General features: G+C 39.6%; 2 long non-coding RNA genes across 2 annotated transcripts in view; one reads left to right on the forward strand and one right to left on the reverse strand.

Annotated features, from left to right (window-relative positions):
* LOC137187279 (uncharacterized) overlaps positions 1-3,983 on the reverse strand; it is a 39,789-nt gene extending 35,806 nt beyond the window's left edge. Inside the window, exon 1 of the long non-coding RNA XR_010929179.1 lies at positions 3,046-3,983. This is a non-coding gene — a long non-coding RNA (uncharacterized lncRNA). The remainder of the gene's footprint in view (positions 1-3,045) is intronic.
* A 16,523-nt stretch (positions 3,984-20,506) lies between these two features.
* On the forward strand, positions 20,507-24,263 carry LOC137189579 (uncharacterized). Its single transcript, XR_010929668.1, has 4 exons — positions 20,507-20,642; positions 22,491-22,584; positions 23,105-23,192; positions 23,278-24,263. It is a non-coding gene; the product is annotated as an uncharacterized lncRNA (long non-coding RNA).
* The last annotated feature ends 2,220 nt before the right edge of the window (positions 24,264-26,483 follow it).

The following is a 26,483-nucleotide window of genomic DNA, read 5'->3' on the forward strand; positions in this document are numbered from 1 at the left end:
AATTGCTAAGATCTGGAAGCATGGTGACCTTGCTACAACAAAGTGCTCACGTGATCAACCAGGTTTTAAACAAATTGACAGTTTAGCCAGATTATTTAATCCACTTCAGACAGGACAAGTATCTGAAGCAAATTTCTGAGGCCTGCAGCAGTGTAGCAGCGAGGACAGAACTCAGCATTATTGTATGCAGACTGAACCTACCTACAGTATAGATGATCTGCCTCTCGTAGATATACATGATTGGTGGGTGTATAGAACATGTGACCATAAAATGACTTCTGTGCCTGCCTGTACTACTGTGAGGCTCCATTTTATTGGGAGATAAAACCCAAAAGTTTGTGCATCCTAAATGTCAGTAATGATGCCTCATCGTAAAGGAAAACATGCTCACACAACTACAGTGAGTACAGTAGGTCAAAGTTTAAACAGGAAGTTGGTCTGTAAACTGCGATGGGTGTTTACAGCAGACAGTTTGGGTCATCAATTCAGTGTTCACCTTCATTTTCTTCTCCGAATAAGTTTTCACTGAGCTGGAGTTTTGTTAATACTGCCCTGGTATCCTACCAGTGAACACACATACCACATAACCCCAACAGCAGTTGCACTTTCAGCTATCGAATGAAAACAAAATATGCCATAAAATAATTTCAGAATAAGAATTAATGAAAATATCCTTTAAAACTGATGAGGCAGAGCACTGAAGTTGCGCCTATATAATCTGATTAGATATTTTTTTCTGAAATGTTTTTGGAAATTTCTATCTTTATTTAAAGACATCTTACTCTACTATTCAGGTGCACATGTTTTTGTCTGGTCTGAATATGATTTTGGATGAAGCAATTTTTGACCTGATTCTGAAAATGATCAGAATAATAGACAGTCATTATTGGCACAAAAGTGTGACTTCAGTATAAAAAACAAAACAAACAAAAAAAAAAGAAACAGTTCCAACCCATAAAAATAAAATGCAAGAAAACTGTATGACAAAATGATATATTACAAAAGGTCACAAAGAAACCACAGGGTTTTTGAAATAATCTCAGAGGTCACGACCCACAGTCACTACTTCTGATTCGGGGTATCGATCATCTCTCCAAAGCTCTATGTGCTTTTGATGGCAATCTCTGTGAAATAAAGTTTTGCTGTCTTGTTGCCTATTTCCTCCCAGGATAAAAGTGACCCAATTTCACAATGTAATAATACCTCAATTACCTTACAATAGAGAGCTAACATGTCAGCGCTACCAAGCCATTACTGATAGAAATGACATCTCAGAATGTCATCTTTCACTCTGCTATTTATTGCTCTCTGAAGATGGTGAGCATTTTCCAGTTTCTGCTTTCTTTCTTTAAAGGTGATAAAACTTGTGTCTTTGTTTCTCTGGATGAATAAAGGCCAACGCTTCTGAAGCCTTTACAAGCCATTCCACTTTCACTGTGCAGACATCAATCATGTGTTGAGTATTCCTCAGTTGTCAGATGATAAAATGAGAGAGGACATTTGAAAATTATGTATCTACAGACTGATACTGTCCAACAACCACTGAATAGATGATGCATTACTTTACTAAGATTACAAGCTCTAATATAGTCCAACATGATGAAAATATTGAGCTTCCTGGCTCTGGAAACAGAGTGCGGAGCTGCGTCCATGTGCTGTCAGCAGAACCACACTCAGCCTCAGAGATAAAAACCCTAATCGGACGATAATTAGGCACGGCCTTTTCATTGAAGCCATAGGAAAGAAGCATCACCAGCTAATGTCAATAACTGTGTCACTGCGTCCAAGGTTCTGTCTTGCCAAATTACATAACATTAATAATGTGTAATTACAGGGGAAAGATTGAAGTGTCACTGTGCCGAAAGGAGAATTTAAATGCTTCCCAGCAAGAGGGGATGTAATCCTGAGACATGCTCTCGATGAGGGATGGCTTCATCTGCCTTCACTTGCCTACATTACAGAGCTGTTAAGCAACTCCTGAGATTGTTAATATTTTTATATTAACCATGAATCACATGGCTACTTGCATATGAAAGGTGTCACTTGTAGTGACAAACCCAGAGAGATCTATCACCCGACTCTGCAGCTCTACAGAGTTTTTTTTAGCACCTTTCAGCTGATTGTTTCTGTTTTACGGCCTTGCAACTGTACTGTTCAGATTCAGTTTCACTGGTCTCTAAAACCTCATTTTCAGCCCAAATGATAGACAGAAAAAAATGTGACTGGCTGGTAAACATAGTGGAGCATTTAGCAGTTAAAGAGGCAGATATTTCCCTCAGGAGTTAGTGGAGACCCAAAACTGAGCTAAAATGAGAGTAAATATTATACTTACATTCATCTGAGTGCCAGAAACACCATTTCAATTAAATACTAAATATTCATGTATTTTCCCTGGTCTAATCAGGGAAGGGCCCTGAGTTCTTAAAATCAACTAACTTAATGTACAATAAATAATACTTAGATGTTACTCTGTTTCTCTTTTATTTTTATATACTTTGGTATTTGTCTTGGGTTCCTTTATTCACTGCTAATGAACTGTATTACACTTATTAGGCTCACTTTCATTTAACCCTTGTATTCAAGATGTACTGTAATCTACCTGATGAATTAGACTACTGCAATGAAATAGGTGTATCACTCCTTTAAACAAAACTGCCACTAATATCCACTGTTAAATACCTCTAGTTAAAGAAATAACCAAACATCACACTGGAATTAGTTTAAGAAATAATGAACTTCTCTTTTTTACTTTTGCAAATTTCCCATATAAAACAATGAAATAATATTTAGCCTCTTTCAATAACTGAGTTTTGGCGATAACTCTCTTCAAATGTAAAACAAGGCACTCAAAGTGAAATTTAGATTAGGGTTTAAATTTATACCAAAGTTTATGGGCCCACATTCACCAAGCACACACGCCACACACAAGCCAACAGGTATTAAAATAAATAAAATAACCCCGTTGCAGGCCTGATGCTTGTGAACGGAGAGGCCCAAAGCTATTTGGCCGCTTCACTCAAACAGCAACAAAATAAAATGTGGTACCTTGGTCATGAAGTCTGACTCCAATCAGCAGTTTATACCAGCCTCGGTCTCCGGGAAGGAACAGGATGCAGTTTACACCAGCCTCGGTCTCCGGGAAGGAACAGGATGCAGTTTATACCAGCCTCGGTCTCCGGGAAGGAAAAGGATGCAGTTTACACCAGCCTCGGTCTCCGGGAAGGAAGAGGATACACGCTGAAGTCTCAAGATGGCGGGCCCGGCCCATGTAGTGAAAAGTATCTCTGAGCGATGACTTAATAGCTCATAGCACTGTCCGATAAATCCTCAGGGTTTCCACGTCGAAAACGATTAACTAAAGCCTTTAGCATAAACCAGGTTAGCTACACAGTGGCTATAAATCCATTCACTTTGCTAATGAATGCTAACAAACACACGTTCGGCTAATGAGCTAATAACAAACAAACTTGAACAACTGTACAACAAACTTCGAGTAGAAGTGTCTTCAGTTGCTCGTAGAAAATATGTATCCTGGCATAGACTGTCGGGTAGATAATCTCAGACACAAGCCACACATTTGTTTGTAAACACTGCGCACACATAGCTACTCAGTCCGTCACGCTTACACAATTTCACCCACACTCTACTTCCTCTCGCTCCCCGTATCTTTATCAAGCGGCAACGTCTGGGGCTGTAAAATGAAGCCAATGCCCAAGTGCCAAAAACGGCAGTTCCTTGAATGGCCACTTGAGGCTGGCTCCAAAAGCCAGTCAATCCCATAGACTGTATAAAAATAGGTCAATCCCCATAGACGCCCATGTTAAAATGCCCAACTTTACAGCAGAAATAAATGTGTTTACAGCCTGGTACAAAAAACGGTTTTGATCTCTATATCTAATTTCTCAGTTCATGACAACTGTCCAGGGGTTAATGTTTTTATAACTCACCCGTTTAAGTTTTATTAAGCCGTAACGTTATGAATAATGAAGGACATGGCTGCTTTGAGTGACAGGTCCGCCAGCCGCTAGGTGGTTTGTTTCAGTTAATCGGCCCGCCTCTTTGCCCATTTTTGATTGGCTGTGAGTTAGGCAGCGTCACGCACTGCCAAGATGGCAACGGCCGGAGTGGCGCGCTTTGAGCTTCAAAACCGCTCTTCAGAAACCAACGGGTGACGTCACGGTAACTACATCCATATTTTTATACAGTCTATGCTCTTTACATACACCTGAGTGATCCCACCCGCTTCAACTAATGAATGACCAGTATTAAACTTACTCTGGAATACTACTTCCTTTTACGACCACGAATTCTTCAAAATAAAACAAACTATTTATAACTATACATCTGTATATTTTTAAAACTTATTAATTACACTGAACTTTTTGATCTTTTAGGAATTAGCTGTTTTTAACCATATTTATGATGCATCTTTCAACCTTAATTAACTTTATCTTAACATAAACTTTATTAAAATATATGGTATTTTTAACCTGGCTACATATTTGTTGGATGTGTAAATTGTAAACTATTTGCTAAGTTCACCCTAACAATTGATAATCTGTCAATGTTTGCATCTTGAAAACACATTGACATATTATACCAGGCGGCCAAAAACTCTATTATTGCAGATTTATTAATAACTCTCTGGTTTGGTACTATAGTTTTGCGTGTTCAAATAATGTCTGTCAGCTTTTCAGTGAACTTACTGTACAGTAGTTCTTTTTTTGGGCATTATTAAGAAACATGAATAGATATGGCATTTGATAGGGATTTCTGTTCCTCAAGGTGGAAAAATGCTCTAAAACACATATTTAGATAGGGATGATTGGATTATAAATGATGATTAAGAAAGTATAATTAATTTAAGATAACATCACATTCACCTATTTAGACTTTATGTACCAAATCACCTGCTTCGGATGTTATCAGTCCATTAAATGGACATTATTAGTTGTCATTGGGACCCATAGATTTAAAGTAGTATGGCCCTACTCTTCCTCCTAATTGGCTCAGTAGGCTGTTATAATCTATTGGTAAGCTGGAGGTCACCTTTGAGTTACAGACACCATCTAGTAGTAGTATTTATGACCCGGAGAAGTGATGTAGTTCATATGACGTCAATATAAGCTCACCTTCTTAAAGTGCAGACACACTGGATCCGTTGATGGATGTCAAGGCAATGGATCCTATTCATTTTCTATGGAGAGCAGGAGATCTGGCCGCGCAGTGCATGATGGTTTTCTTAGGATATTTCACTAAGGATACTTAGGAAAATGGGTAAGTTAAAGCTGTAGTTGTTTTTTTACACAGTTCTATGTAGTTTTTACCTGTTGGAGGACTGTGTAGCCGTGCATAGAGAAAAAAAAAATAGACCAGCCGTGTAAAAATAGAGATGAGCAGCATGATGCCCACACGGGTGAACGCGACATCAATGGTCACTGTAGCAGATTCAGTTAATTAGAATGGACTCGCTCTGATGCAGCAGATGTGTTGCGCCGCATCCATGCCTTTAGGAGGAGGAGGCGTGTTTGGGTGGATGGCTATATAGTTAGTTAGATGTCAAAAAAGTTGCAAAAGCAGCAATAGACAACTGTTTGAGACCACTGCTTGCTTCCCATTTCAATTTCAACATTTTTACCATAATGCCGGGACTTTGTACCGCATTTTACTGCATTCATTACCAACGGTTGCCACGTTTAACCTCGTTTCAAGTGATCATTTTAACCCAAACCATGATCTGTTTCCTAACCTTATGCAAATGATTTCTGTGCCTAAACCTAACCAGATCTTTAACCACAGTGTTGTCACACTATAAAACATAATTATTTTGTAATAGCATAGTGCGTAGTGTAATGTAACGTAGCGGCATATTACAGTCCTATTCCACTGGGTTGATGCAGCTACCAGTAGGTGCAGTCTGCCCTATCTGAAGCATTATCATGGTAGTTAAAACAATTGATAACAACTGCCATTTAATGGGCTGATAACATCCGAAACAGGTGTACCAAATAGGGCTGTATGGTAGTTCAGTGGTTGCCTCACAGCTCTTTTTTATGTGAGTTGCAGTCCAGTTCCTTTCCATTGTCCAAAGACATGCCAGTTAGGTGAATTGGAAACTCTAAATTGCCTTTAGGTGTGAACTGGAGTGTAAATGTGTTTTTCTGTCGGTATGTGTGTTAGTCCTGTAATAGACTGGAGATCTGTCCAGGCCTGCCTCTTGCTCACTGCATGCTGGGACAGATTGCAGCCCCTTGTGACCCTGAAACCGTGGGATGGATGAACTAATTACTAGCCAACTTACGGTATCTGATCATATTTGGTGATTGGCTGGTAGATGCATCATAAATTGGCTGATTGTTTGTAAAGTTAGCGAATTTGAAAATCCAAAGACTGCTGCTGCTGCTCAAACTGAATTGAATTGGAGTAGAGTAGGGGCTCAGAAAGATAACAGATGGTTGCTTGTGTCACAGTAATCGATTCTGGAACACACCTGCCTTATCTGCTTACTATTACCTCTAACTTTCCTGAATGGACCCACCACCTTCTCTAGATTAAGTGGTTGCTAGGACATCTGTGTTGCAACTGCAAAGCCTCTGTAGCTCAAACTTAAGTTCTGTCTGTTGTCCTATAAGTGCACAGGTCCCTATATAATTGCCTGCTAGCCTAATTACTTGCAGTGGGTAAAGGCTATGACCTCATGGTCATCATTAAGGCACAGAAAAAGGTGCACAGATTGGTCTAGTACATGCAAGGGCAGCATTACAAACAGAAGACTCACAAAGGTCAAGGGAGAACGAGCTGTGAGGCAAAAACATGTATAATGAATGAATAATACCAAAAAGCCTTTAAATTAGGTAATTTTCAAAACAAGCTGCGCATGGATGGAGCCATGAGTTTAATATCGATACATCTTTTGTTGTGTTTTTAGCTGTAGGTGCAGCTTTCTGCATGCTATTTATACACACACACACACACACCTCTGCTGTTTTCTAGTTATCCATCTCTCATTTTGTGTTTTTGACAATGCTATCAAAGATATAATTCAAAGCCCCTTTGTGGCAAAAGTACACCTGCTCCCTGAGAAAGAGCAGCACAACAGCATCCTCCAAGAGCTCCTCTGCCACAGAGAAAGCTCCTGAGAGGGCCAACACTGATAAATCTCACACATTTCCTCTGTGATGTGAGAGAGACCTAAAGAGGAAGGCACTTCATCACCGGGAAAGGCTCTCTCCGATCTGCTTTAATACGGAAGAGGAAATGGCACTAATAATGTTTTCGGGCATGTTTGGTTTTGGGGAAATGGTTTCATATATCAGTTTCATGGGAGATGGGGGAAGGGGCTGTTGATGTGGATGCCTGGTTACAGCAGGAAGTGCTACATTGAAGAATTCCACTTTTTTTTAAAAATAGGGTCTTTGAATTATGCTTGTTGGCCTATTTTATTACACACTGTAATATGGAATTTCACTTGTCTCCTTTGTTTGACCTTTTATGTCTTTTATTTTTGACAATATCATAAAACATTTCAGTGCAATGGGATTTTGAAAGGATTGCCAATATTTGCACTGACATGTCTGCTCCGAAATAACTATTTTCAAACATCATGTGCCGCACACTGATTTGGAGAATGCTCATGTTAACTTTATTGCACTGTTTATTTTTGTGTCAAACGGCACTATGGTAAGCTGCTCCTGTACTCATAAGAATTCATCGAATGTATGCGGTGTGATCTTGCTCATTATGTGACTTTGCTGTGGTGCAGAAACTCCGGGAGGAGAAGTCTTTGTCAGGAGTTTTGTTTCTCATTACCCAGAGGGCTTCAGCGCTCCATATTTCTTCTGCAGCAAGTCCCCAGGTTATACCAGTGTTATCTCTTTATTGCCTTCCCCTCCCTCCCAACTAAAAGACACCGTTGGCATTGATTAAGGTGCGCTAAGAACCTGCTTATGTGTTTAAATTATCTGTGCCTAATGCTTGGGGCAAGCGTTTGCAGCAGTGCCCTGGGACCGCATTATTCCTGTGATGGAAATTCTTTGAGGATCACAGCTTTGCATCCTATTTGGTTGCATAGCCGTGAGAGATGCCACAGGGCTTGAAGGCCATTATAAATACATTGATTAATTCTTAAGCTCTGATAGATGGGGTAAAGTTAAGGGAGATGAAGAGCTACAAAAGAACTCATGAAAACATCACTCACATTGTTCAGACCTGCGAGCTTTACGCTCTAATTACAGTACAGTCGCTGTCGCATTTGAAAGAACCCTAAACAATAACAGTACACAAGAATTCCATTATTTCATAATGATGAGTCTGTGTCGGGGAAGAGAAGGACAACTTCCCCCGTGGCATTTTACATTTCCATGTCTCTGAATGTATTGCAGTGGGACAGATTTGTCTGTGTCTTTCTGAGTCCCTCTTGTGAGAGTGTTTGCTGTATAGATTTGAGTAAAGCTCTTGGTTTTGGTTTCTTTTGTTTCTCTGTGCACTCTGAACTTTTTGGTCTATTGATTGTGTAGAAAGTGATACTGAACAGAATAGTGAGTGACCTTAGAGGCTGCAGAAATTCTGATGCTTTCTGAATGTAATACTGTATTCCTGACGGGCTTAAGATGTCACGCTCACTTAGTGTTTGGATACAGTTAAAATGTGGTGTAGCTTCCTTCTCTGTGTCTGAGGACACCATGAACTGAAGACTAGAGTGATGGGCTCAGAAGTCAGGGTATTTGCCCTTTAAAACAGGTAAAATACTATCAGAAATAAAAAAAAAAATCAAATCAAATCAAGTTTATCTATAAAGCACATTTAAAAACAACCAGAGTTGACCAAAGTGCTGTCCAATAAAATAAAAGTAAATTAAAATCATATAACAAGGTAACAGCAAAAAAGGAGTAGAGATGTCATAACAATACTATCCCATATGCATACACAAATAAACTCAAAGGCACGAGAAAACATGTGAGCCTTAAGGTTAGCCTTAAAAGTGTCTACAGTGGGGGAATACTTAATTGCAAAAGGTAAACTTTGCCAAAGTTCTGGGGCGGCTACGGCAAGCGCGTGATCTCCCTTACCCCAGCCAACAGCTGATCTGAGAATCTGAGAGATCTGGGGTTGGAAAGGGGGCAGAGGAGCTCAGAGATGTACTGGGTCGCCAGGTCATGTAAAGCTTTAAAAACAAATAAAAGAACCTTAAACTCAGTCTTATATTTGACTGGTAGCCAATGCACGGATGCCAGTACAGGTGTGATGCTCTCTCTCTTCCTGGTACCAGTTAGTAGTCAATTTAAATACACACCCTAAATGTAGGCGTATTCACTTGCAAATACGTCTTTCACATAAAATTAAATTAACATTCTTAAGAAAAAGTATAATTTGTTATTGGTGGTTTTGAGTGGTTCAACATAAGTTTTAATCAGAGGACCCACGCAGCCCACCTGGTCACCGTGGGGTCTACCTGACCTTGAATCCAGTATTGTCTTCAAACACACACTCCTCACTATGGGAAATTAGCATCCCTATTGCCGCTAGCCTGGCTACAAATTGAGTAAATCATGGACTTTAATACTTTCAAACACCCACATGTGCAGTAATATGAAACCTAATAAACCCAAATTAGCAAGAAAAATGTGTGACAGAGAACCACAGTGTTTTACTACAGCTACTCAAACTTTCCTCAACTTGTCAGCCACGTGTCTTACCTCTCCTCTTGCTCTCATGTGTCTCCCCCACAAGGCTGGATTACCAATTGGGTAAAAAGTAAAAATTAACCCAGGACCCTCTGGACTCCACACTTACCATGTGTCTGTTGGTTGTGCTAATTTAATTTAAAACTTGTTTGGGAGTCGGCACCACTAAAGCACAATATCAACTGACATAATCAGAGCCTTAAGGTAGATCCTGCTTTATGATCTGATCTTGAGGCCCTATCTTAGAAGAATGTTCCTCTGATAAAACCCAGTTTCAGTACCTTCATTATTTCAGCATATGAAACGATGCAAAGGGAATGCGGGGTCCAGGGAGTTAAAGAGACCTTAAAGGGGCTCCATGGTAGGTTGATTTGGATCCAGTTTCCTGCCCTGCTCTCTGTCTCTTATCACCTACTATCAATCAGAATAGGTACACTGTTACATACTGTTATTTTATGGTATGGAGCTAAGTCATTCAACATAACCACACTGAGGATAAAAAGTAATGTTCCAACAAATCCTCCTCCAAATTAAACAACAGAATGCGTTGGTTAGGGGGTTAAAGGATGATCATAGTTACAATTTTTAAAAAGACTGTTCTGACTCACGGTTGGAAAGAGGAAACAAACAGTATTCTCCTGCGGCAAAGTCCACTGTTGGATTAACCAACCCACCACCTCCTCTGAATGAGGAAAATTGTCAACTTATATAGATGTCATCTGAACTGCACCACTGCTCCAGGTCATAATTACTACGGCCGCTAAATGGCATCTGTCACTCAAACATAACTATATGGTGTTTTTGTGTGACTGATATCATGACATGTTGTGTAGTTGTTCTTGAAAGGACAGTCTCTAAAGTTCATATGGCAACTTTAATTGTCATCTTCATAATATTACAACATAGCCGAGGTGCAGTGTTAACTCCATGTGATTGTTAGAGATTTGACTCAGACCTTGGAATATTTGTGAACGCAATTCCATTATAACTGTGTCATTCATTCTTGTGCAACCGTACTTCTCTCAGTAAAAAAATAAACTGTGCCAATCACATGCCTCCCCTGCTTAGAGGGCCAAACAAGAAATCAGAGCCTGGTAGTTGTATGGGGCACCACATTAAACACAGCAAAACTGATTAATACAAAGAGCATAATATCCAGAGCTGCTGTTTATTAATTAATTTACGTTTTGCATGACATTTAACTAATCTATTCCTTGATAACAAAAAAAAAAAGCCTGAGTTGCAGTTATTAAAAATTCTTGCCAGGAGTGAAATAATAGAGGAAATTCATTTACAGGCCCACAGAGCATTGGTCAGGTTTTTGCGGTAATTGTCTAGTTGAATTGCACCTCTCTGTACCACCTGAGCCCTGACTCTGACACTGTGCTGCTGGGAAAAAAAAACCCTCAAAATTACTGGACATATGTGGCAAGGATCTGCTCCGTTTCCTTGCCACAGTAATGATTTTATGAAACACCTGTAATGGTCTCATCTCTATCTATTGTGAACAAGAATACCACTGTACCTCAGTGTAACCATAAAGTCTATTTTTTCATCATCAGTGCTTCTTAAACTAGAAAATAAAGGATAGCATTTACTTGTCATCTCAGACACTAAATAAAATTATTAAAAGCACTCTAATAAAGAAACCCCAGAGACATGAACTAAATCAATTAGCTGGCCTTGACTTATTTTCACACATCACATCTTAAGACAAGTGAGGTGCGATAATTCACTCTGGGGACTTATCCAGACACACATGCCAACAAGGAGCCTGACATGTACAAAAGCTAAACAGTCAAAGTCAAAAGCACTTTTGAACAGTACAACTGTGCATTCCTAGTGCTTCTTCCATAAGCCAAACATTCAGATCTCATAGGGATGCTGAAGAGATGATTCTACCCACAAGGCGCACTTGATCCCTCCCATCAAACAAGTGTTTGTTCATTGAAGTGAGAGAAAGTCAAATAGCTTCACATTTTTAGCTCTGAGGACTACATAAAGGTGAGCTGTAAAGGCAGTTTTCTCTGATGTTGAACATCGGGGGATTATTGTCTGTATTTGCTCCAACTGATGTGGATCTTAAATTCATTTATTTAGAACGATGCCCAGTTAGGAAATACTTCCAAATAGTACTTACTGCATATGTCATTTTGGTGCTTTATGGGTGCAAAAAGTAAAGACAGCTACTCTTTCATCTGCAACTGACATTTGGCTAAATCCAACCCCCCTCAAACCTGATGCTACGCCTATCAAGCATTATGTTCTTGCATGGCATATGTGGAATCACAGTGGTGGTATAATCAGGGCTGCCAAGTTTGGACTTCAGTTTGGAGTGAGATTTGTTCCCTGGGGGTCGTAGTACTTATTTTTTCTTATTTTTGCTCTTAATAAAATGAGCATTATTTGTGGTCAGTTGACCCACTCGACCTCTCTCTGCCCTTATGAACCAACACCTTTTTCATAAGACTTTTTGTTTTTGCTAATGTGTGTTTATTGTGTAGCATTTTTGATATACACTGCAGATTATTACACATATTTTACTTCAATTTTCCAAAAAATTTTAATTTAAAACAAATTTCCTGCATTTCCAAACTACCTAACCTCTTGGATTAAGTCGAGAAATAGCCATCTGCACTACTCTAGAGTCTAGTCTAGTCAGATTGAAGGTGCTATGAAAACCTAAAATGCGTCAAGAACAGTATATAATTGGGTGGATCAGGACAGGTAATGATTATCAGAAGAACTGCTATTTCATATTTTAAATTATATTTATAAAAACATTATGTAGCCTAAAATAGTAGTAGGTTACCTAAAAACCTGTTTGCCTGTTGGGAAGCCCAAGAAAGTATCAGAGCGACAGAGACACAGAGCGTCCCCATAACCATAGTAACTCACTCTCATGTCATTCTCTCACCTTTTGAGTTAAAGAGCCCTTCAGATGACATGTAAATACAGAAATAGCACGCAGTACAGAGCTTGTCAGGCTTGTATTATCAGGAAAAATGTAAGATCAGACTCTTATTTGATTCTTTGTTTGGCTGATTAGTTTACATACTTGGAGTAAAACAGAGCAATTTGTGCTTTATCATTTTAATTACATGTTGTTTCAAGGACAAACCAATTTTTAATGCTATCCCAGATAACAAGTTTGGCTGGTTGCTGGAGTATAAACTCCCCCAAATCCAAAAAAGAGCAGGACAAAAGCATTAACCTACACTCTGATATAGAGTAGCATCCTGGAGCAGGTCTATAACCTGACAAAATAGTGATGAGTTAGTAAATGCTAAGGAAGGTTACTAAGCTAGTGAGCCAGGCACGCTTTTCTCGTGTGTTTTTGATTTTGGAAAGGCTATAAATGAGACAACAGCCTTCAAACTCTTAAGATGCCAAATGTTGCTCTTATTGCCTCATGTGCACTGCTTCAACATGTGGAGAAATTCAATTAATCCTTTAAATCTGCTAACAACAAAATGAGAAGGTACAGATATACGCTGAACAGGTGCTCATTAACATTATTGTCATGCCTAAAGGTACAATTTCTAAGAGGCTGCCGTTTGAAATGTTATATTTTATTAGCTGCATAGATGTTTTGTACTGATTGCATGTGCATAATGAAGTATATAATAAGTCATGCATGCTAGTATTATCAAACGTCTCATGTGGTATAAAGCACAGTATCATAGGTTGAAATTGATTGTCTCATCAAATAGCTTGTCAATGTATCATGTTCTGTTACACACTGTACTGTAACACAGACATGGTTTCTGCCAAGGGCATACATTGCGTGCATGAGCCTGCGGGTGAAGAAAATGTTGGCAAGTCCTTGAGACCCAATCTTAATAAGCTATAAAATAAATGAATAAATATACCCCCCTTGCCTTTTGTCCCAGCCCTGCAGTTACTATTAACGTGATTTTCAACCTTTCCCTCTTGGTGATGCCTCAGAAAAATGTGAGTGCAATGTTAAGAGCGATGCGACAGCTACTGCAAAACCAAAGACAAGAAGGGTGGAGTGAGAGACAGAGACACAAAGAGTGGGAGAGAAAGAGAGAGAGAGAGAGAGAGAGAGAGAGAGAGAGAGAGAGGGATTGTGGGACAGAGACTTCTTCCAGAACATAATTGGTATGCATAGCGGTTGCTGAGGCAGTCAGCAGGCCTCAGCTACAAATTTTCCCACATTTGTCCACATTTATGGTCAAATAGGCTGCATTTGCATTCAGATTAAACAATGAAGATGGTAGAGGGACAATTGTTTAGGGTTGAGTGTTTTTTGCATAAATAAATAACGATCTATATATTACAAGAGGAAGGACAGAAGCCACCCCACCCCCACCCCCCTCCAAATTAAATAGCAAGAAGGACAGAATACTTTATCTGACAACTCCAGAGAGTATTAGAATACAACTAAGGATAGATTACTGACCGGTCAAAGCGGACATCTAACACCACACCATTCATTGTGGTTTTTGATTTAATTAATTGCAATGTTTTTGTTTAGGAACATGTACCACTGCAGCAAAATATCAACTTGAATGATAAGGGCCTTGAGGCAGGTTCTGTATTATTTCCTCACCTCTAGGCCCAGTCTTAGTCGCTATGGGGCTTAAATATTAACTAAAACAAACAAACAAACAAAAAATTATTACAAATGACAAAGTTTTCTAAATAGATTCAATTAAATTACCAAAAACTAATTGACACACAGCAGACCTGGGACCAGGTAGAATTCCAGCATAAGATTACTGGTTGGTTCTGGGGCTTTAGGCAAAAATAGAATTAAGCTTCTATGTGTAGTCTGATGTGTGTACTGTACTTGATGACCACTTGGAGGTGTCTGGGTGCGTACACAGTGCACAGATTGGCAAGAACGGAGGGTCAACAGGGGCCCACAGCTCATTTTTGCCTCAGGGCCACCTCAAGGGTTAATCTGGCCATGAATACAGCTACCTCTCTGCCACTGAACACAGCACATTACCATATTAATCAGTGGTGCTATTACAGTGAAGTAGCCCCTCCTCTCTGCATGCCCAGTGAGACCTAGCGCTTAACATTACCTCAGCACCGTAACCATTGTTGGGCTTTTGAGATATGGTGTTATTTTCTGTCAACACTTCTTCCTCAGCCCCTCCTTTAATGTGAATCAGCCAGTGAAGTGGAACGTGCTATTTTGGTCTTGCTCATGGAATTTGTTTGCACAGCAAATCAATGGCCACACATCCAAACAAACATGATCGCTAAGCAAATATTTGAGCATGCAGGAAGACTGTATGTAGGTCTGCAGCTCTGAGCATACAATCCCTAAAACCCAGGAATAATTAGCTTACTGTGCTGTTTGCCTTTTGATTTATTGCGAGCCCAAAAGTGCCACCTGTCACATCAGTTGAGGGATGAAATGCTTTGAAGCTGCAAATCCTCGCCTGTGATTTAAATAAGAGATATCAAGTCAGTTACTGGTACCCTGCTCTGTTAAATTCGACCCGACCTACTGGTGTGTCTATTTTAACAAAGTCATGTTGTGACACACACCAACCTTCTCGAAGATTTAAAAGTTAAAATATATGAAATATGTCAGGCTGAATTACGGAGAAATGTACATAAAGTGATAGGTTTGAACGTTTGGTAGGAACAAGCACATACAGGATGTGATATTGTCATAAAGTGAGGAAAAAAAAAAATATATATATATATATTTTTTTTTATTTCTTCTTTTGAGTTCAAGAAACTTAAGGGGTAATTTAAGAGGAAAATCAAAAGCATAAGAGGTGAAAGATTCAAAGCGTGTTCATTCTTTAGTTGGTTCAGTCTGGGTCCATTTGCTGATTGTCACTATTCGCCATTCATGACCCTTCATGTGATTGGTACTAAGTGCCGTGGGTTTGTGATAGCGGGCAGCATGTGGTGAATGTGCTCAAAAATATTCAGTCTTCTAGATTGGCTTCTACTGAGTGGACTTGAGGTGGTAAAAGCCTGGGATTGATTACAATTGTTAATCAAGAATCAGTTCGATACACTCAAAAAAAGAGCACTTATAATAGGAGAGGCAATGCTGCATCAGCTCCTGGCCTTCATTCACAAAATAGGGAATAGCTGATCACTCCAAATAAGTTTCTGTTAACTATTTATGTGTTCAGAGATGACAACAAATACAAAATTTACCACTTCTAGTCCTATGATAAATGGGAAGTGAAATATTGCAACTAGGAGCTTTAGTAGCTCACTAATATATAACATATTATTCACGTACTATTATTTACTCAGTGTAATACATTTTAATTCATTTATTTAATGATGTGCTTCAGCCAGACTAAATTATTGCATAATACATAATTATTATGCATAGTAGTACAACTATTTTGCAAATGGGTTTCAGTGAAGAAATCCTTTATCACACACACATACACAATAGTGTAGCTTGCTATATATTAGTGCAACAGTGACTTTGATTGATTCATTCTTTAAGTTCAGCTCTGTAACAGAAGTAGCATATAAGGGAAGAGAATGTAATACTTTGAAATACTTTTAGCTAGCTTAATCCTCCATGCATACATTTAGCAGATAGTGATCTAGCCTATATGAAGCCTATTTAGCTAGAGCACTTTCAAGAAATAGTTTGACATTTTAGGCAATATATTCACTTTCTTGGCAAGAATTAGATGAGGAGGTTGATACCACTTTAATCTGTAATGTCTATAACTATGAAGCCAAGGTCAGCAGCTGGCTAACTTAGCTTAGCACAAAGACTTAAAACAGGGAAAAAAAGCTAGCCTGTATCTGTCCAAGGGAAACAAAAGTTCACTAATTAACTTGTTATATCTTGTTTGTTTAATCCATACTGTAACTGTAAAAACGTAACCTTTTTTGTTGGGATGGCAGTGGCTCAAGAGGTAGAGCAGGTCGTCTGCTTATGAGATGGTTGGTGGTTCGATCCCCAGCTCCTCCAGTCCAGAAACATTGTAAAAACTGCCATCAGTGTATGAATGTGTGAATGTGGGTGCATGTGTTGTAAAGTGCTTTGAGCGGTCAGTAGACTAGAAAAGCACTAGAAAAAAATGCAGTCCATTTACCCCCCATGACCTTTTGTTAGGCTAGTTGTTTCCCCATTTATGCTAAGCTATGTGAACCACCTGTAGCCTTATTCATCAGACAGGACAGTTACAATACTGGTATTGATCTTCTCATGTAGCTCTCAGTAAGAAAGAAAATTGTTGTATTTCCCAAAATACTGAACTATTTCTTTAAGGTATTCTATCTAACTTCACTAGAGGCAATTTCATCATTTTCAACTTACATTCTTTAGCTGTTATCCTGTGTACTCACACAAGGGCAGACTCCTGTACAGTGGTTTAGGAAACAACTTGTTTCAATAAACAAAATTTGAGTGGCTGACCTTTATTTAATTAACACCTGACAGTAAGTGGCTCCTCCTCTGCCTTCATGAATGTTTAATCAAAATACTGACTCCCCTTCTGTCTCTCAACAACCTGCCTCCTTTCTCTCTCTGTTTCTCCCTCTGCACACACTCACTGTGTACACTAAATGCAAATCTCTGTAACACATATTCCAGCACAAGTGCAGTAACAACCCTGTTCTTTCCTTTGTCAAGCAGGTTTGGACCACTGGAGCAACTGTAACAAGAGTACAATGCCAGCGGTAAAGCCTTACTGGTACATTTACTGATGTTACCAAGCCTCACCCACATCTATTAAGTGTAAAGTCATCTGACACATCTGGCTGCTGAAGCCATATGTGAGACATGCATAAACATGATGCCCACATTGGAGAAAAACAACATGCAACCAGGGAAACAACAGTAATCTACAAGCAGACTTGGATCAATGATTTTCCGGCACCCCTCTAATTTTGTATGGGCATCAATCTGAACTACAGAATACTGTTCAAGCATTTCTGGAAATCAGAGCATCTCTAAAAGTCTCATTGCTTGACCTAAATGTCAATAGAAGCCAAATAACCACCCCCAGTCAGAGGATAAGACAGATTCTGTCCATCAAAGTTAAAGCCTAGAAAACAAGGTAGAAAATCATATAAATTGCACTATACAAAGGAAATATCAAAAGATTTTTAAAAAATCCTTAAGATGTCACGCCAAAACAAAATATAAAGGTCCAGGCTAAAATTAAAAATACATGTATCATTTTGTTGTTACAAGACAATTATTAAGAATTTGCCCAGCTAAAAATTCCATTTGCTATTTCAATACAAACATCTTGTCAGTACATTATAAATATTCCTTTTGTAGCACTGCTCAAAACCACAGATTTGTAGGCAAGTCACCGTTCTCTCAAGGCTTACTAGCTAATCAATACACTTGTCATTTACACAGTAAAGGCAACTGCATTGAAGAGGAGAAAGTCCATCATTGGAAACTTTCCCCATCTGTGTCGTACCATTGAAACTGCTTACAATCGCCTGATATTACTCCATACACAGGATGAAATTATAACGCAGCAGCTTAGTTAGAGGTAAGACAATTTTTTGACAGAATTTTTTTTCACCCCTCTCCCAAATTTCACCTTCTAGTATGGAGTTTCACCAGTAGGAAAGCTTCCTCAACCAATCAGTGCAGGTCGCTTAGCAACATGGGTTTGATCCCTCACCAGCTTCCCACATGAACACTGACAATGGTTTTTGTTGAAAGATGGAGTCAGCACGACAGGAAATAGAACCCATGTTTTTTGCAGTGGTGGACAAGAATTTAGTCCCTGCTCCATATGCTCCCCGACATTTTCATGGGGTTGGTGGCAAGGCTAACCTCACTGATACAAGCTGTATATGTGCAAATTCTCATATAGATTTATATAATTTAATATGCTGGTGATTCTTGCAGCATTGGTGCTCCAAGTCACCCTGCCCAATTTTATTTCCGTGGAAACATGTCCTTGAACAAACTGTTTTAATGCAGTACCTGACTTAACTGATTAACTGACCATCATGTAAACATGACACTCTACCTAAGAATGTGTGACGTGGAACTGGGATAGAGCTAACCTATCTCAGTATGACTGGATGATAATTCATGCTCTTCCTTCTTCTTTCTCTACCTCCCTCTTATTAGAGCAGCTTTCCTCACTCATGAGGTCCGACTCAGACTACCAGCAAACCAGTCTTTTCTGTTTACAGAGACATTTCTCTCTTAGGATGTAGCAGATTTTCATCTGGATGGGTTTAACATCATACGCTTTGACACAAACGCAAGGAAAACATGGAAGTCGATTGGGAGAGGACTCTGTATGGATATCAGCAATAAGTTGGCAACAAACTTCATGATGAGAGAGACTGAGTGGTGTAAGCACTGCGAATTGATGACTGTGTCCTTTAGACTGCACTACTTTGACAGTTCACTGTCACCCCAGATAACTGTCATTTTAGTGTTTGTACCCGGGCCTGATTTCACACTAGCTGCTGAGCACATGGCGGACAGTTATAACAGAGTTGTCAATTGGACTAGCGAACAACCTGTATTTCTACTGGGGGATTTTAACAGATGCAACATCACCACACATTTACCAAATCTGGAGCAGTAACAACTCCCACCAGAATGCAGAACATAGAATTATGGCAACATTCCTAATGCATTTATCTCAAAACCCTGCCCTCCTCTAGGTCAATCTGACCACAACATCATTTTTGTTAATAGCAAAGTACAGATCACAACTGAAAAGAGGTGTACCTATGACAAAAAAACATTCAAGTTTGGAATAGAGGCCACTGAAACACTAATAGGGTATTTTGAATTGACTGACTGGGATTTGTTTTTTAATGATTGTGGTGGTGATCTTAATTTACTAACCAATGTAATGACCTCTTCATACTGTGAGGACACTATCACTCCTGCCAAACAATTAACTCTTCATCCAAACAATAAACAATGGGTCACCAAGGACATAAAAATCTGCCTGGTTCAAAAGAAAAAGGCTTTTTTTTTTTTTTTCAGGAGACAAGCCCAGGGTGAAGGAATTGGAGAAAGAGTTCAGAAGGAAGACCAAGTTGGCTGAGATCCACTACAATGACAAGATGGAGCAGAAACTAGTATCTGGAAATGCAAAGGAGGCATAGCAGGTGTTAAACATCATGATGGGTAAAGCCCTCAAACCTGCAGTGATTGAATACCCCGACTCCACCTACTTTGCAGAGCAGCTTAACAGCTTCTTCAGCTTGTTTAACAGCTGCAACACACCAACCAATTGGACCCTCCCAAGCCCCGGCCCATGCCACCAAGCTCTCACCATAGATGAACAGTTGGTCACCTCTTTTGAGCAGAGTCAATCCACACAAAGTCTCTGGCCTTGACAGGCTCAGAGGCAGGGTGCTCAAAGACTGCTCCACTCAGCTAAGTGGGGTCTTCACCAAGCTGTTTCATTGCCTTTCGGATTCAGGCTGTGTTCCATGCCAGTGGAAGGAATCCACCATAATCCCAATCCCTAAAAAATGACACATGTTAAGGACCTGAATGACTACAGTCCAGTTGCCCTGACATTGGTGCTGTGAAAATGTTTGGAGAGAGTAGTGTGTGACCACCTCTCCAGCATGGTGGCAGAGAGACTGTATCCACTCCAGTTTGCCTACAAGGCAAAACACAGTGTAGAGGACGCAAGTCTGACCCTTTTAGACGCTGTGGCCAGACACTTGGAGTCAGCACACCCCCATACTAAGGGTGCGTTCCAATACCCATAATGTTTAGTATGCAAGAAAAAGAATTAGTATGTCCCAGTACATAGTATGTCAAATGCAGTATGCCAAAAATACTAGGATGTACTATTGCATCCGCTCGCATTTTGCAGTATACAAAGCCAGCATGCTTTTCTGGCTATTCTGCCCCACAATCCTCTGCATAGTGGAAGACACATCAACTGAGCCGCCAAGAGAGCACATACTGATGACAGCACATTGACAGTGTAATGACGGAAGCCACAATTACAGATGACAGTGCACTGAAGTGTAAGTACTACATATTTTTTGCAACTCGTTTGTATAATTTATACATTAATATACTATTGCTGCAAGAAGCTAAGTGGATAAATGAGTGCAAGTGTCACCCTATATTTTAAGGAAAATTACCTCAGCCTAGAAAGCTTAGAAAACATTCCAGGTAGCCAGCTTAATTTTACCTCAGTATCTAACTGAAGTTACCTATACTTTTCTGGAGAACTTTGATGGTAATGTCACCTAACTGGACTAGCTAAGTAATGACAAATTTGTCAAAAAAACAAAACATAAGCTAGCTATGTTGCTAGCTAGCCTGTCTGACATACCAATTCACCTCACAACAAATTAGGGTTGTTGATGATGCATGCGCCTATAAAGGAATATTAGCTAATTAGTTAAGTACTAGTCAGTCATCACCTGCCTTGTCTCACTGGAAAACATAATTCATTTTAGTAATGCTTTCAATTATAGCCCACAATGTACAGTTTAATTACTCTGGAGTTACCATGTAATCTTTTTTTATCAATGGTGTGCCAGTACAGTACGTACTGATGCATATATGTAGGTGCAGTGGAGCAAGATATGAAGTTATGAGATAAGGGGGTAACAATTTGGGAACTTACAAATAACATACTATAGTTATTTTTTAACTACTGGGTAACTTTTCTATTATTACAGGTTACACTATAATCATAACACTGAACAAAAATCTGGATGTTTCAGGGAAGATGGAGTAATGACTTCTGCAGTGCTTAATAAACCTGATGTGATTTTATTTCAAAATGACCTTAGTATCAACATATTCCCAACAAACAGGCAAACTACAAAGTGTAAATCAAATAAGTGGCAGATTTGGATAGGACAAACAATATACTTTTTTTTAAGTTGTGACCTATAACTTTTCACATCAGTGTCATCAAAGTTCATTTCGATTTGAATGGGTACACTTCATTCATATCAGATCACAATAGGGGACTGACTTTCTATAAAGAAATGGAAAAGGTTCTCCGCTTGCTCACCATTCTGGCATACGCTGGTGAAATGAAGGAACACACCCAATCTGTTCCCTGCTAACCTACTTTACAGCAAACATATGGTGGGTACCTGAATATATTTACTGGCAGAGAGCTGTCTGGTTTGTGGCTCATGTCAAATGTAATGTTAACCGAATAAATGAAAAGTGCTGTTGAAGTGTTAGCTTGATAACAGTTTGTTAGCCGCTGAACGTTCATATCCTAGCTAATGCAAAGAGTAAATCATTACCCTGCAGTTTTTAAAAGATAACATCAATGATTGCTCTAATAGAATTTACTATGCCATTATATTCAATGTAATACAGTATAATGCTTGTGGGTTTGTGTCTTTAAGAAGCTGATACATGTTCAGGTGATTTTATTCACATAGCAACCTACACTAAGCTAATCTGCTACTGCACTGGTTAAACTTTCAACACTTCTTCACCGGAGCTTACATTAACTTGTGATGACTTTTCAAATAAAAGGGAAAATCGCCCATGCTTCTGAATTCATGCCTTATTTGTTGCAAGCATGTTCCACCAGATAATTGGAAATTAACCTCAACTTTTCCATTATCATTGTGCCACATGTTTGTAATGGTTTGTTGACAAACTAGAGACAAGTGGCTGATTTTAGTTAGCTATATTTCTTGCATAGCCTCACGTGCCCCATTAATATTGTATTTATTCAAATCTAGAATGCCAGTGATGATGGCTTTGCAGCTGTGTGGCCAACATTTTGATTCTTATGACTTCTCACCAAGTGGGAAACATCATAGCTGTCAGAAATCCAGATATCTCAGACTATAAATTACTGTTGAGACTGACGCAGTTTGTCGTTATAGGTTCAACATATGGCCTAGGTGTACCATATTCTTTACCCTTGTCTCAACCTCAACTCTGTCATCTTCATGAGAAGTGGAAAGGAAGATGGAAAAAGTTAAGTTTGAAATAAGAAGTATGGTAAATAAAGGTTTGAAGTTAAAGATGTAAGATTTCGTTTTTAATATGATACAAGGTGTACAATGTACACTTAAGATTACAGCCCACATACCCTGCAGTTACCCTGTACCTAAATGTAACAGGGGGGAACTGTCAGTACTTCAGATTACAAGCATGCCTTATACTTACCCTGTAACTAAGTGTAACAAGGGGGGACCTATCAATGCTTTAGATTACAACTTGCATACCTTGTAGTTACCCTGTAATTATATTAACAAAAGCGGAACTACCACTGCAGTAACGCTTTAAATTACAATCCACTGTAATCTAAAGTGTTGCCTTTATTTTTAATGGTAGGGTTTGATGAATATACTGAAACCTTGATAAGGTGGAGGACTGAGAAAGAGGAATGCTCCTGTTAAATGTTTTGAATGAGTAACGCTTAAGTCTATCTGCCAAAATGTGATAAAAGGAACATTTATCATTGCTGGTCATGTTGGGTTCCCTGTCCCTTTAGGAAGTTTGTGGTGGATAATGGGCAGAAGGGCATAGTGCAACCAGCCTGGGTAAAAAAGATGTGGGACAACCTGAAGCAGAAATACAAGGTCAGTTACAGGAGTGTTGTGTTTGCATTTGATTAGCTATTTACTATGCTTTAGTATCATTAACTTCTTGTTATCTAATTTGCAGGATCTGGAGTGTCCTAAAGAGGGGGGTCAGCACAGAGGGAGGGGAGGAAACAGAAGCCTCCTGGAAATGGTATGGGGTGATGGATGCGGCATTGGGCAGCAAGCCATCCATCACCCCACCAGTGCTTATCCCTTCGGCAAGCCAGGAGACTGTTGTAGTCTCAACTCCCTCTGTTGCTGATCCAGTCATTCGGGATGACTGTACACCATTAAAGGACCTGTGTGTAAGATTTAATGGCATCTAGCAGTGAAGTTGCAGATTTCAACCAACTTTATACCCCCTCCCCTCACCCTTCACTATCAAGCATGTAGGAGAACTTAAAGTGGCCATGAAACTTGTGAAAAACGCGAAAGGCTCTCTGTAGAGCCAGTGTTTGGTTTGTCCATTCTGGGCTACTGTACCAAGAGGACCTGTTGTTGTATCTCCAAGGTAAGAAATGCAGTGCCAACCATTTTTCAACAATATTCAAATGTTGTGCTACGGTCTGTGACAGATGTATCAGCAAGAGGGTCAAAGTTCAAGGCGCAATGTTATGAGAAAGTAGTATGTCCCAGTTGTATTCATACTGCATGCAATAGTATGTATTTTGTAGGGGCAGTGGCAGTACATACTAAAAGGAAAAGGAAAAGGATGCGATTTGGAGTAGACTTATCCCTACAACAATTACCAGCTAAAATGGCTCCTTGTTTCCACTAACAATGAATGCCAAGACAACAAGATAGCTCAAGATAGCTCAAGATAGATAATAAATTAATCAGGAGAAAATAAATTAATCAAATTACTCACTCTCATAAACCAAAGCTGTAAGTTCTCTGGACACATTGACCTCTGGTTCTCTGATTTAAAGAAACATTCACAGCAACTTCTCGCTGGATAAATGGAACATTTATTTATAGCTAAATGTTGTTAAATAAATAAATGAGGTAGTAACATGAATATATACACTCACTGACCACTTTATTAGGTACACCTGTGCAATCTAATGCAATTTAATACAAGAGCTCTGCCATAACTTCTACTTTTACAAAGTTTATTCATTGTCAGTTTTTGTTGACATTGTCAGAAAGGTGATAATTCTACTTTATGATTATTTTCACTAACAAAGACCACGCTATTTGAATGGTATAAAAAGTAGTTTTATTTGGATTGTCGAGAGGGCTCAGGATTGGATGAGGATAGTGTATGGTGGGCTGATTGGGAGTTGAGGAGAGGGATGAAGGGAGTTGATGGCATGGGGATGACCGGGGACCAAATGGAATCGCAATGAAGCTGGAGTGTCTAGGAACCAAGGGGTCAAGACTCAGGGTGGCGGGCATGTCTCAATGAGCTTTCGGCTCCGTCATCCCCCTGTGGTTCCTAAAATAGGACAAGAAGAATTACTTATGTGGAAGTATTAACCCTAACAAGCAGGTCTTTGATGGTGGGAGGAAACCAGAGCAACCGGCGGAAACCCACATGAACATGCAAACTCCACACAGAAAGGACCTGGGACAGCCAGTGTTTGAACCCAGGACCTTCTTGCTGTGAGGCATAAGTGCTAACCACTGAGCCACCATGACGCCCATTGAGAGGGGCGAGAGGAGAAAAATTGGGTTTGGGGGGGGAGGGCTGTGAGAACTGAGACGAACAGAAGAGAAAGGGGTTAGACACGTCTATATAGGTATGCACAGGTGATTTAATTACTGAGGTGCAGGTGATTGAATTTAGTGAGAGAGAGGGGCGTGGTCTTGTTCCTGAACCTTAGTTATGATAATAACTTCATATCGAGGTCGTAGTGGGTGGTGGTGGTGTACTGGAGTGCATTATATTGAAAAGTGTTCCTAATATTTTGCCCCCATCATGTATGTTAATGGAGTGGACAAAATATTAGGAACACTATTCAATACAGTGCACCCCAGTACATCGCCACCACTCAGTATGACCTGGTTTTTATGTTCTCTGCAGTTTTCATTATGGACCAGTCTGTGTGCTGAAATGTGAAGAAAAGCCTAAAACACTGGAAACCACTTCGATCACTCAAACAGATGCAAAACAAAGGCAAATTGCACTCAGCTGCAAAACTTTTTGTTTTATAGCTGAGTGTTTGCACTCAGCATATCATTAGCACATAATCTTTTCTGAATAGGACCTTAAAACTGGGCAGATTGCGGGTGCAAATGCTGCACAATTCATGGTGCTATAAGCGGGCGCAATCCATTCTTTGTGGATTTGGCCCAAAAAAAGTATGGAAAATAAACAGGAGGAAAAACTCCAAGATGTGACGTGTGTTTCCAGAGACCGGAAAGAAGAAGAAGCGAGCAAGACAATGATCCCAGCTTTTTGTCTGTTTGGCAGGCAGGGGTGTGTTTTGGGGCGGAGGTTCAATACTTCGCACTAAAAATTGTGAAATGCCCCTGGTCCTTTGTCTGAAAGTCTGAAAGTAATTTAATGCAATTAGTCTATGAATGGCGAACTCAGTCATTTTATATTGCACAGACATCAGAATTGAAACATCTTACATGAACATTTGCGGAGCAATATTTACTGGATTTCTGAATAGCTGGACAGACACTGAACATTAATTCAGACTTCAGACTAGAAAGGGAATATCAGGGTTAATTCAAACTCAGGAATGAGTCTGTAATTTATGACCGGCCTGGTATGTCTTGTCTAGGTGAGGGAGAGAGAGACAGAGGTGTGTGTGTGTGTGTGTGTGTGTGTGTGTGTGTGTGTGTGTGTGTGTGTGTGTGTGTGTGTGTGGACCGTGTATTCCTCACATTGTGAGAACATGAATCTGTTTACACAGTCATGTTGTGGGGACTCGCCTCCCTTATGAGGACAAAAAGCAAGTCCCCTTAACGTAAATCATTAATTTTAGGGGGAAGACTTGGGTTTAAGTTAAGGTAAGTTTAGTGTTATGTTAACGCTAGGGTAGGGATAGGCAAGTAGTGGTTATGGTTAAGGTTAAGGAAGTCCCCAGGAAATTAATGTAAGTCAGTGTAATGTCCTCTGAAGTGATGAAACCGTGTGTGTGTGTGTGTGTAAGAAGAAGGAGCGGCAGGGAGAGAGAAACAATAGCAGGATTGTTTTAATCTCATTACAGACTTGATGGGACGTTTAATCACATCTAAAACCTAAAGTCTTTTTTCCAGGGAAAGTTTTGTTAATCCTTTGTGTCTGTGTTCCTCCTGAGGTTCTTTTGATTCGGATGAATCAATAGAAAGAAT

The sequence above is a fragment of the Thunnus thynnus genome, chromosome 1 (genome assembly GCF_963924715.1).
Source record: "Thunnus thynnus chromosome 1, fThuThy2.1, whole genome shotgun sequence".
Taxonomy (NCBI): domain Eukaryota; kingdom Metazoa; phylum Chordata; class Actinopteri; order Scombriformes; family Scombridae; genus Thunnus; species Thunnus thynnus.